A 12,963-nucleotide genomic window follows, 5' to 3' on the forward strand; every position below is an offset into this window, starting at 1 on the left:
TCATTTATGCGGCTTCTGAACAAAGTCAATATGAAGTTCCGGATGCCTTTAGAGCCAGATCTCGCAAGTGTTGAATTGAAGGAAATCAAGATGATTCTACCAGCACCTAAAATTAACGGAACAGAACGCCGAAACTCAACCTTTTGCTTCCCAGTACGAGTTGCTCCTACTATAAACTTACGTTAAGAAATTTTGATGATTTTCTTTTCAAGCTAGATTTTAACTACGTTTTCATTTAAACAGTTTTAGCTAAAAGGATAGTATTTTTTTTATATTATTGTTTTTTAAGAGTTAAAAAGTGTCTTCCTAGGTTTAAGTAGGCATTTTTATATAATAATAAGTCAATAGAGGTTCTACTGAAAATATTGTGATTCTAGTTAGTAATTTAATGAAGCTCAAAGCAAATTTTGTGATTTAAAGTACATTAATGTTAACATTTGGATCTCAAGAAAAACTTAAGAGAGATTGTTTAAGACTGCAATATAATAGAAGAGAGTAAACTATTTGACTGATTAGAAAAAGCTATTTTATTTTTAATTCTAAATGTGGACCCTGAAAACCATATCAAATGTAAGTAAATTAGGTATCTTTATATTGTTTTTCATATAACACATTAATTACCTTCTAATAATATAATATTTCAATGTTAGATGGTGGTCATTATCGTTTGGACAAACAAATAATGTCCCATGGACAACCAAATATGTCTTCTGGACAACTAAGATGTCCCCATATGAAAATCACATTATACTTCATTCATTCAGTTTTATCGAGAATCAGTTCATTTTAATTTAGTAAAATCAATAATACAATACGTAACAACCTCGCCTTAATAGTTTTTTGTAAAAAAATATCACTATTTCCACTTTACTTATTTTTTTTATATTAGAAACATAATTTGGTTGTCCAAAAGACATCATTCGTTTCAATTTTAATAAAAATATTTCGTATTTTGGGTGTACACAGAACAAATATCAAAATATTATTTATTATTTAATATTAGAAGAATTTGTTTTAATTCTTAAGGGCATTTAACATTTAAAAAAGTACTACTGTGTAAGTTGTCCAAAGGACATTATTTCCCGTGAAAAGATCGGTTAGTGAAGTTAAATCCACAAATGTGTTTAATCAACATCACTGCTGCTTATATAATCTTAATCTACGAAGAATCCTCTTCTAAATGAAATAGTAAAATGCTGAAAAAGAAGCAAAAAAAAAAAATAGCAGAAAATTATGATCGGGACCTTTAAAAATTGATTGACCCATATACAGGGTGTAACAAAAATAAGTGATAATACTTTAGGGTGTGTACGTGTTCCTTGTAGAGAGTTCACTGTGAAAGTGCAGTGCTGAAAGACGAAAAAAAATTTTCACTTTTGTATGGGCAACGGCCCGAGCGTCACGAGTTTCCCCATACAAAAGTGAAAAAAATTTTTGGTCTTTCAGCGCTGCTACTTTCACAGTGAACTCTCTACAAGGAACACGTACACACCCTAAAGTATTATCACTTATTTTTGTTACACCCTGTATATATATATATATATATATATATATATATATATATATATATATATATATATATATATATATATATATTTATATATATATATATATATATATATATATATATATATATATATATATATATATATACAACTAAAAGTTCATATGGCTGTACTTATTGTAGTTAATGATGAAATTGTGTCAAAATCTTTACTAAACAAAATGGTAAGTTTTTCCCCTCGTTACTTGAACAAACATTGTAATTTGTAACTTATTTACTTCATCATCAAGCCTCCATTTGTGCAAAAAACGTCAACTTGTTACTTATCCACTTCATCCACTTACGTTTTCAACACGTAGTAGGATGTCATTCATTCGGGTTGATAATGCAACGCGACGAGGCGAGGCGAGGCGCGGCGGAACATTTGTATGGATTTGAAAGATTTCAATTGCGTGAGACGTCTTGCGAATCTGTCAAATCCATATAAATTTAGAAATGCATCTACGCGTCGCGTTGCGGTCTGAATCAACCATTGGTCTCTGGTGCATCCGTAACGGATGTGAACTTGTGAAAGGTTTTAAATATTGATTGTACGAAAACTCGTACGAGATGTACACCCGTACTTCACTTGTACACCGTACTTTTGCTTGTAGCTCACACATAGATAATCCTAGTAGACGACCCATTGTTAAAATGTTAAAAGTAAACCTAAATTCGAAAGAGCTCTACACGGCTCACAAATTGAATAGTTGCTTAATTCCATTTAATGCTGAATAAAGGGACAAATAGGTCTTTTATTACAAAGGATTTAAAGAGATTAGAGAGGATGAAACTAAAACCTAAAACTTTTAAGGATTTACTACGCTTATAAAATTAATGAATGCTTACTTGCTTGAGCTTTAAATTTTTATAAGTAGGTACTAGGTAGGTTTAAAAATATATTATGTTTTGGTTATTACCATTATTTTGATTTAACATGATTGCATCTCATCTTAGTAAGCCTGAAAAATATATCATCAGCAACAATTTTAGATCAAAAAAAAAATTGAGAGGTGTCAAGGGACACCCGAATGGAACGAAGTTATTTCTTTTGTTTAAAAACCTGTATACATAATATACTTACGCTCAAAAAAAATATTTAAAAAAAACGCCATACGTTTTTAGTAATCCTGGACGTATTGACGTCCAGGAATACTAACAACGCGTCGGTTTATTCTCAAAAAATGCCATCTAGTTGACACACAGGAATACCAATAAAAAAGTAAAGTAAAAATATAATAAAAAAAATGTCGAGGTCAAATATCGTTCTGTCTTAGATCTATCTATCTTACGCCGAACGCGCGATAAGGAACTTCGTTCCAATAAAGCACTTGAAATTTATTTTATTACGACTGTTTGTTGCCTGCAACTTCGTTTAAGCTGTAATTATTTATCACACGATAATCTAACAAACCATCTTTCATTACATTATAATGTCTTTTTTTTTTCAGAATTTAAAGCATATTAGCTAAATGTACATTCACACCAGATTCCCACAAATCGGTTCAGTGCAATGACTTAACAGACAGACATACCTTCGTATAATATTATAATATTAGTGCGGATTAGGCAAAAAGGCAGCACGTACTTAATTAAAGTCAACAATTCGGTGCGATTTAAGATATCGTTCGGATGAGAAATTCAATATTATGAAATAATTAACTTTCGAAGGTCTGTTTGCTTAGGATGAGTCTATGATGAAACGATAACATCGGATAATGATCGGGCACGCACGGGATACTAAAACCGCTAAATATTATATATCACTAGATTATCTCGACTATAATTATATAAGTAATTGGTTTACTGTTTTGATTGCTAATTTGATCAACGACAGATTTTACAACCAACGTACAACGCTTCTTATGACCGCACAGAAACATTTACTGATTTATCTTCAATTTTATGAAGTTCGATAGATAATGTATGGGGCCTACGCTAAAATATTCATGTAATTAATATTCGATGCTGAGTGCGACAGTTAGTGATTTAGGACGGCTCTTGATCTGGCAAAGTCGCGGTTGTGTATTCCGCGTATCCCGTGGGTCTGCCTAAGCGGAAGAGCAGGAACACCGTTGGGGTTTTAGTATGCCCGGGCGCGGCCTTCACCGCCCCCAGGGAGTCTCACTACCCCGGTGGCCCTCTCCAGACCGCCGGGGATCCGTAAATGCATTTCCCCAACGAAAAAAAAAGGCAGCTCTTGATTCGGAGAGTGGGGTCAATATTCACAGAAAAAGTTATTTTCAAGTTTGGTTAGGATAATACGGGCTGATCAAATTATATGCCTGCGTAGCTGGTGTAGTCGGACAAAAATATGGGTTTTTCATACGTAGTTGATTGTTAACCTTTTATGTAACAAAAGATTTATAAAACAAAAAGCTATTATTAGAGCCAATGCATAGAAAATGTCAAAACATAATCCACTTTTAGTTTCCCCGTGGTGGTTAAAGAACTTCGCTAGTACCTGATCTTGTGGAATACTAAAGGTTGAACTTACGAATATTATGCAAGAGAGAAACTTGAAGGTAACATTCGCATCTAAGTTATAATCGTTATTAAAACTCTCAACAACTTATACGCAGAAATTGTATTACATATATGGCTTACGGAGTAGAATTTCAATCAAGGTACGGTTAAGTTAACTACGCAAGTAGAAAATTACTGACGTTAGTTAGCTAATTTATACAAATATTATAAAAGTGTGATTGTCTTTCTGTATGTCACCTTTTCACGCTTTGCTGAACCGATTTGCTTTTCGTTTGAATAAAGTTAAAAAAAAATCTAAAAAAAAAAATCCTGAAAAAGTCTAAAAACAAACTAACGCTAAAACTCGAAAACGGCTGAACGGGTTGGGCTAATTTTAGTCTTAAAATATTCGTAGAAGTCCAGGAAAGGTTTAAAGTGACACGAAGTTCACCGGGACAGCTAGTTAAAAATAATAATCATTTTCAAGTAACACTTACTGTTGCATCTAATCTCATCAACGTTTAGATAATTTTATTTTTTCTTAGCAAGCTCTTCTCTTTATTCTATGACAATTTTTTCCCGTAAAAAAAATAAAACAACACTGAGATAATAACTTACAAGAACAAGAGGCGGGCACAAAATTAACAAGCGAAAATGTATGTTACCGTCATAATTAAATCGTCCCCGGGAATGGTTTTCGCACTTTTAAAAGTTTGTCCAGTCCGGCGCTTGTGTGCAAACAGAGTCGCATACGCTGCCAATTTCATTATGCAAATACGTCTGAAATGAACGCAAAACATGGCTACAATGGCCTAATTGATGGACGAATTTGCATCCCAATAAAATTCATGCCCTGTCTCGTAGATTGCATATAATTGCAACCAATGCCCGATAATGTACGAAAAACGCGCGAAATGGCTTTTGTTTTATAAACTCGATCTGATACTTTAAAGTTTAATAAGGGTTTTTCTTCAGTTATATACTTTAAATGTAGGAAATTCAGGTGCTGTAGCAAGTTTTTGTATATAATAACAAAATGGCCCATTAAGGAGTGAGCACACTGAGACGGGCCGTGCCGGGGCTCAGCGTGCCGGGGCTCATCGCAAAAATCCGCCTCCATACAATCTGTATGGAAGCGGATGCGCGTATCGCACACTGTGTCGGGGCGCAGCGGATTTCCGCTTCCATACAAATTGTATGGAGGCAGATTTTTGCGATAGCCCCGGCACGCTGAGCCCCAGCACGGCCAGTCTCAGTGTGCTCACTCCTTTAGGGTCAATTCAGACCCCAACGCGACGCGTAGATATTCATTCCTAAATTTGTATGGATTTAACAGATTTGCAAGACGTCTCCCGCTCACGAAATCTGTCAATTCAATACAAATTTAGAAATGCATCTACGCGTCGCTCGATAGTTTTACTCCAAATCGAGTAATAATGACTGTGTGGACCGCAAAGCTGACAGCTCGAAGGCTCGCATCGAGCCAGCTTGATGGAATTAAATATATCGATTTAGAATAAAATTATCGAGCAATGCTGAATGTGTGGACGAAATCCCGAGCCGCGGGTTTTGCTCGACGTTATTGCTCGATCGAGCAAAACGGTATGTGAGTACTTTAAGCATTACTCGTAACATAAGATTTGGCTGGACTAAGTTATGAATATTTGTTTGAAAATTTGAATCCATTTTAAAATACGTATACAAAGACTGTTTAGTAACTTTTCCTCTTTTAAAGAATTGTTCATATCTTAGTTCCCAAGCGAAAAATTTCAAACTCTAAAATTGTGCTAAAGATAAAAATATTCTTTCGAAATATAGCAAAAAACTACCCCTTTTCGTGGAAATGTTTGCTACGAATACCTTTGTTTGGCTTATCAAGGGAACGCCGTTTTATTTGCCGTCGCACAGAGCTTATTCGTTATTTTTATTTACAAACCGGCATTTTGATTTCAATTGAAATTTAAATTCGTAACGATGTTACAAACCTACGAAAGGTGTATTGTATACGTTATTTTATTCGAATTCGTGACGTTATTTAACTTTTTCTATTTTTTTATTGTTCTAAAATTATCTAGAAGTTACTTCCTTAACGGGTCTCATAGTCTTTTCAAAGAGAGTGTTATTAACTTTTGTGTCTTTTTAGGAAGGATTATCTGTTTTTTTTTCCACAAAACATTACAACCATGATTTCAACTTATTACAAAACTATATATTATTTTGTGACCTACAATTTGTGTAAAGTAACAATAATAATTATAATATTGTATGCAGCCTGCATTCAGGTATATGCGCCCGCCGGAACGTGCGACCGCGCCGCTGTTTAAATAAATCGCTATACAGTGTGTAACAAAAATAAGTGATAATACTTTAGGGTGTGAACGTGTTCTTTATAGAGAGTTCACTGTGAAAGTAGCAGCTCTGAAAGACGAACATTTTTTTTCACTTTTGTATGGGCAAGAGCCCCAGCGTCACGAGTTTCCCCATACAAAAGTGAAAAAAAATTTTGGTCTTTCAGCGCTGCTACTTTCACAGTAAACTCTCTACAAGGAACACGTACACACCCTAAAGTATTATCACTTGTTTTTGTTACAGCCTGTATATATATTTTGCTTGCAAACTCGCGGTGTACACTTAACTTATAAATCCAGCCTAAGTATTAAGGTATTCGTTTAAACGTTAAAATAAGTAAAATGCCTTAGTTCACTACTTGGTGCACTCAGTGCTACTCTAATGTATTTGTAAAATTGTATACATACCATTACCGTGTAACTTGAAGTGGAGGGGAGGGAAGAGGTGGATTTTAAATGCACCTACGATATTCCGCGTAATTTTCCGAGTTAGTATTTAGTTGCAACCTGAGGAAGCTAACGTTTATCCGACTACGCCGAAAGGATTCGATTTTTAAGAGGGCGACCGCAAAAAATCAAACATCGTCCTTCTCTCTTCACACTCACGCCCGTCTTTCATATGCCAGGTGAAAAAGGACGACGCGGAATCATCGCCAAGTTAGTTTTTTCTTAATAACTCGATAAATAATAATGAATGACTAGCTATATATATATATATATATATCCAATCTATAAACGAGCAACAAACGTGGCTTTGCTGGTAATTAATGATAGCTAAAGGTAGGCGCAAGACTTAGAAAATCCTTAATTATATTTGTATTTTAATAATTTATAATAAAATTAAATAAATAAATATTTCCTAACTTTTGCTCTATAATTGCGAGTCCAACTCGCATTTGTTCAATTACTTTTTTATTTCTACCGTTTCCATACATAGTGAAATGGCAGATAAAAAACTTAATACAGCGTATATCGTCGTTGGTGTTTACCTCCCCGTAAGTACATTGCGCGGATAGGGATCTTATCTTCGACAATGACTATAAAGAGAGCTGTTAAGCATTTAATCATTCGGAATACATTTCGTTTAATAGTACACAATAAAAAGCGTTGGTTCCCCGCGATACGGCGTAAGGGAAACTTGCGCCGTAAATATGGCTGCACATTCAGTCTCTGGGGCGACTCGCGAGAACATTATAACGTGAAATATTTATGCTGTTTAGTAGAATTTATGATTACAACTTGATTCATTTGTGGACGAAAGATATTTATGTATTTTGAAATGCGGTTCGTAAAAATGTTGATTGACAAGTAAGGTTAGGTTAAATATTCCCTCGGCGATAGTTCGAATCAGATTTCTAGAGAAAAAAACTTAGCTGAATCGTTTTTCCCCCCTAAAGACTTAGATACTAAATTATACACGCAAGTAAATATTAAACATTGTCTCATTTAAAGTATTAAAATGGGCCACACGGCGAAAAATAAGTTTCGTATTCATTTTCAGCAAATAATTATTTTTTTACCTCGTAAAATTAAATACTTATTAGTTCTAATTTCAACGCTATAGATCCTAAAATAATTGACTCTAATTAAATTTCATGAATGTTTGACCCCTGTACCGAACAAATTTTTTCTATCGTCTAAGTATATTATTAAATTCTATTGATTTTACGCACCGCGGAGGTTTTGTGCGGTTCAGAAGAGTGTAGACGTCGTGATGTCCTCTAACGTGCACGTTAAAAACTTGTCGTCGACGGAAATTTAAAGTGTCTTCATATATTTCCATACATTTTACTTCTCTATGTCATCGTTTTACCGCGGACATCCACGATATTACCGCTACGTCCAAAATTATAAAAGCGCACATTAACACATTAGAAGGAAAAACGCCACATAACTGCGTTGGGACGACGCGCGAAGACACAAGGCGTTTACAAGGCAGCGCGTCTCTCAACCTCCCACTTTTTCTTCCAAAAACCGCGGCGCAGACGCAGCGCATGATTGGTACGATAAAAATAATATTATAATATTATGTATTTATGTAAAGGAGGAACGACGCGCGGTAACGCAACGTATAAATGTGGTCTCGCTCTAATTGTAGGCGCCATATTGTGCAATTCACGTTACTCACATCCGTGAAACAGGTCAAGTTTCCGGACAAAGGAATATTACATTCTAACTAGCTCCCCAAAATCGTTTCTAAAGATATTTAGCTTTGAACACGTTGTTCAAAGTGCTTTGCGAACGTTATTGCATTGTTCAAAAGTCATAACGTTGTTATTACTTTAATTTATATTTCCCGTTTGTAGAAATATGAATGTTGCTGTTCGCTAGGATGGTTATCACAGGTAAAACCTTAGGCTAGGTTCACATGGCATTGTATTGCACGTTTCCTGCACGTTTTTTTTGCAGTACTTATACGTCTTAAGGTAACGCCGCGTTAAAGTAAAAAACCGTGTTGGATATGTTTTAGATGAGATAGCTTGTTTTCTATGAGAGGCCGGCCCGGCCTAAGGGCGTAAGCGACAAAATGGTTTTTGTCGCGTAATTTAAAAATCATAAATACATTTCATATAAGCTACGGGCAAATTAAAGTGTATGCTTGAACCAATTTATGCACTAATTTTGGAAGCTTAAATGACTCTCCGCTATTGGCAAAATTAGGAATCCCTTTTTCTACAGAGGTCTTTTTGATTGATTATTCTGTGTTATAATAATTTACCAATCGTGCCCTTTCCTCTATGGGTAATTCAAAGACAAAGACATGATGAATACTGACAATGAACTTTAATTTCTTAGCTTTAGTTATTGCTGAGAAAAATCGATATCGCTACAGCCAAATTATCAAGGAGTCGCCTTAAAGAATAAACAGTGGCGCATACAATGTATATATTATTGTACTGCACGATTTGTCGTTTCATTAATGTCATTATAATATACTAGCTGTTGCCCGCGACTTCGTCCGCGTTAGCATAGTAGACCACGTCCCAAGTATTATTGTACAAAAATATTCAATATACAGAATTGACCTTCCTTATAATATTTAGATGTTCCGCGCGGCTTCACCCGCGTAATTTAGGAATTTCACGCAAACATTTGCAAAACATTTTTCCGCAAAAATAGCCTTTGTCCCTTCACGTGGTCTATTCTTCATGTTTGTCAAATAACATAAAAATTGCTCCAGTAGTTCTTAAGATAATAAGCAATTTCATATAATTATCCCCGTTTTTTCCACATTTTCCTCTATTTCTTCACTCCTAGTAGTCTTAGCGTAATAAAATATAGCCTATAGCCTTCTTCGATAAATGGGCTATCTAACTCTGAAAGAATTTTTCAAATCGGACTTTTTCAGATTAGCACGTTCAAATAAGCCCTTTAAAATAATTTCTCCCCGTTTTTTCCACATTTTCCTCTATTTCTTCGCTCCTATTAGTCTTAGCGTGATAAAATAAAACCTATAGCCTTTCTCGATAAATAAGCTATCTATCACTGAAATAAATTTGAACGCGCTAATCTTAGGAACTACTGATCCGCAGTAGTTCCTAAGATTAGCGCGTTCAAATAAGCCCTTACAAATAATTTCCCTCGTTTTTTCCACTCTTTTCTCTATTTCTTAGCTCCTATTAATATTGGCGTGATAAAATATAGCCTATAGCCTTCCTCAATAAATGGGCTATCTAGCATTGAAAGAATTTTTCAAATCGGACCAGTAGTTCCTGAGATTAGCGCATTCAAATAAGCTCTTTCAAAAAATTTCCCCCCGTTTTTCCACATTTTCCTCTATTTCTTCGCTCCTATTAGTTATAGCGTGATAAAATATAGCCTATAGCCTTCTTTAATAAATGGGCTATGTAACACTGAAAGAATTTTTCAAATCGGACCAGTAGTTCCTGAGATTAGCGCGTTCAAACAAACAAACTCTTCCGCTTTATAATATTAGTATAGATTTTTCCACATTTTCCTCTATTTCTTCGCTCCTATTAGTCTTAGCGTGATAAAATATAGCCTATAGCCTTCCTCGATAAATGGGCTAACTAACACTGAAATATTTTTTCAAATCGGACCAGTAGTTCCTGAGATTAAGCGCGTTCAAACAAACAAACAAACAAACTCTTCCGCTTTATAATATTAGTATAGATTTTTCAAATCGGACCAGTAGTTCCTGAGATTAGCGCGTTCAAACAAACAAACAAACAAACTCTTCCGCTTTATAATATTAGTAAAGATTGTATGCGCCACTGTGACGTATACTGCAAAAAACGTGCAGGGTTGTGCCGTGTGAACTTAACCTTACAGAAAATTTGTTTTTACGTGCATTTTCGTTATAATAAGAGAAGATTTTCGCCTTTTGATTTTAAATATCCCATAAGGTCGCTCACATAATATTATTATAACGAAACCAGCTTTTTATCGTCACAGTTGAATGTTGATATTCCAATGTATTCCTTATATTTGCATTTTACAAGGATAGTTTTGTCAAAGCCATTTGTAAACGCGGTTTGGAGCCATATGCTGCGGGCTACGACCTAAACGTTATATTGCTTGAAATAAAATTTGATTTTGATTTCATATGAAACTTAGATAAGTGCTGGTTACAATTTTCTACAAATGTATGATGTTTTTTAAGTGGCAGCTATGTAATATTTCGTAAGTATTTAAGAGCTCACCTGACTCTAAAAATCAAACATCGTCCTTCTCTCTTCACACTCACGCACGTTTTTCATATGCCAGGTGAAAAAGGACGGCGCGGAATCATCGCCGAGTTAGTTTTACTTGAATAAAAGAAGAACTATAATGATTATGAAAAAAGTGTTCTGAGCAAATTTAGGTTTTATCAATACCTTTTTAGATATTAAAAAATATTAAAGAAAAGACAGCAAACTTCGAAGATCCAAGCAAAAATGTGTCTAAAACAAGGTTTTTTGTAAAAAAGAAACTATCGAGCATTTTTTGAGTAATCGTGTTTTCATCTTGAGCATTTAATCTTTATGAACTGAAGTTAATTGTGTCAAAAAATCAGTTTTCTAGACCTTACAGATTTTGAGATCTAGGTTAAAGTATGTAGTCAAGGGTCATATGGGCTCTTAAGTTTCTTTGAGGTTAAGTAATATTCATAAAATATGAATCTTAGCTTTTAATTTAGTAGTTTCCCTATCCTATTGCTGTAGTAGGACCATTAATTTAATACTTTCCTTTACCCTTCCCAAATTCTATAATAAGTCACACATTGTTCGTAAATTCTTTACAAATTGGAATTCTTACAAGCCACTTAATAGTTTTAAATAGTAATTTATTATCAGGGAGAAACTCAGCGGCAGCGAGGTAGTCACCGCGACATAAGGCTATAGGTTAAGTTCACACCGCGACAAAACGCAACGACGTTGTGTAATAGCGATACAGGATTAAAATGTTGAGTGGCATCATGTTATTTAAGATTTCAAAATATTGCTTTGGCCAATTTGCGCCTCATCAATTCTTGTTTCTGTATAAACTGGTTCTTGGGACTGAATAAAATATTTTTTAATCAGTCTACTTGGGTTCAGCTCGGGATAAAATTAATTGTTCCAGCTCTTTGTGTACTAACAATGTCCACAATGACAGCTGACTTGCAGTAACTGTACTTTTTAAAATAAAGAAGTTAAAATTGTTCCACGTCCTGAAATGCGAAACTTAGGAATAAGGATACAAAAGAACAGTGCGATCTTGTTTAACAAGAATTCTTAAGGGAGGATCGGCGAAAAAGTTAAAATTAAAACTCATTCTTCTCACTAATAACTACTCAGTGACTTTAGCTTTTGTCCATTACTGATACGGATTAGTGTTTTGTTCGTGTCGGAACTTTATGTTTGAAGGTATTTAACAATACCAAAAGTAGTTTTATTTTTATAGTTCTATTTAAGTTTACAAGGAGGTTGTTGGTAACTGCAATCAATCAGCAATCGATTATTTACTATAATATATACTATTTCTAACTTTGAACGTTTTGATTTTATCCACGCTTCAGCATGAATTTGTCAGCTCCAAATAACGCTACGTTGTATTCCGACGAGCGATAGCCAATAGAGCCCAAAAGAAGTGCCTTTGAAGACTGGAGTCAAAACCTTGAATCTTTGGACATTATAATATGATAATATTATCTATTTCGACGATCCATCTACTTATTTCTTTATTTCCTTCACAAATTAATGCTGTTTCACAATTCATCCTCACTATCATTATTTTTCCTTTTCCAAATACATTACTAGATTTAATTAAAGCAATCTACATAACGATACACAAGGGAAGTCACCCCCATTCTCGCACAATACTACCTCTCGGCCTCACCGCACTACGTCGGTCAATTCTAATTACTTGTATAGAAATTGCCAGTATCATGTATATGAACTATCAGTTCAGAATAAATTGCTATCCTAGATCTTAAATACCTTGTATTCAATTTAGTTTGCAAACCCATTTGAAATTAGCAGGTTTGTAGTTTGAATAAACAAAAATTGTTGCTGAAAAGGTAATTTTGGGAAAAACAAACTTAAAAAAATTATAATATAAGTATAAAAAATAAAATCATGATATTCTCCATATTTTTTTTATTAGAAAATACACACCTGTTTT

This window comes from Aricia agestis, chromosome 3, assembly GCF_905147365.1.
Source record: "Aricia agestis chromosome 3, ilAriAges1.1, whole genome shotgun sequence".
Taxonomy (NCBI): domain Eukaryota; kingdom Metazoa; phylum Arthropoda; class Insecta; order Lepidoptera; family Lycaenidae; genus Aricia; species Aricia agestis.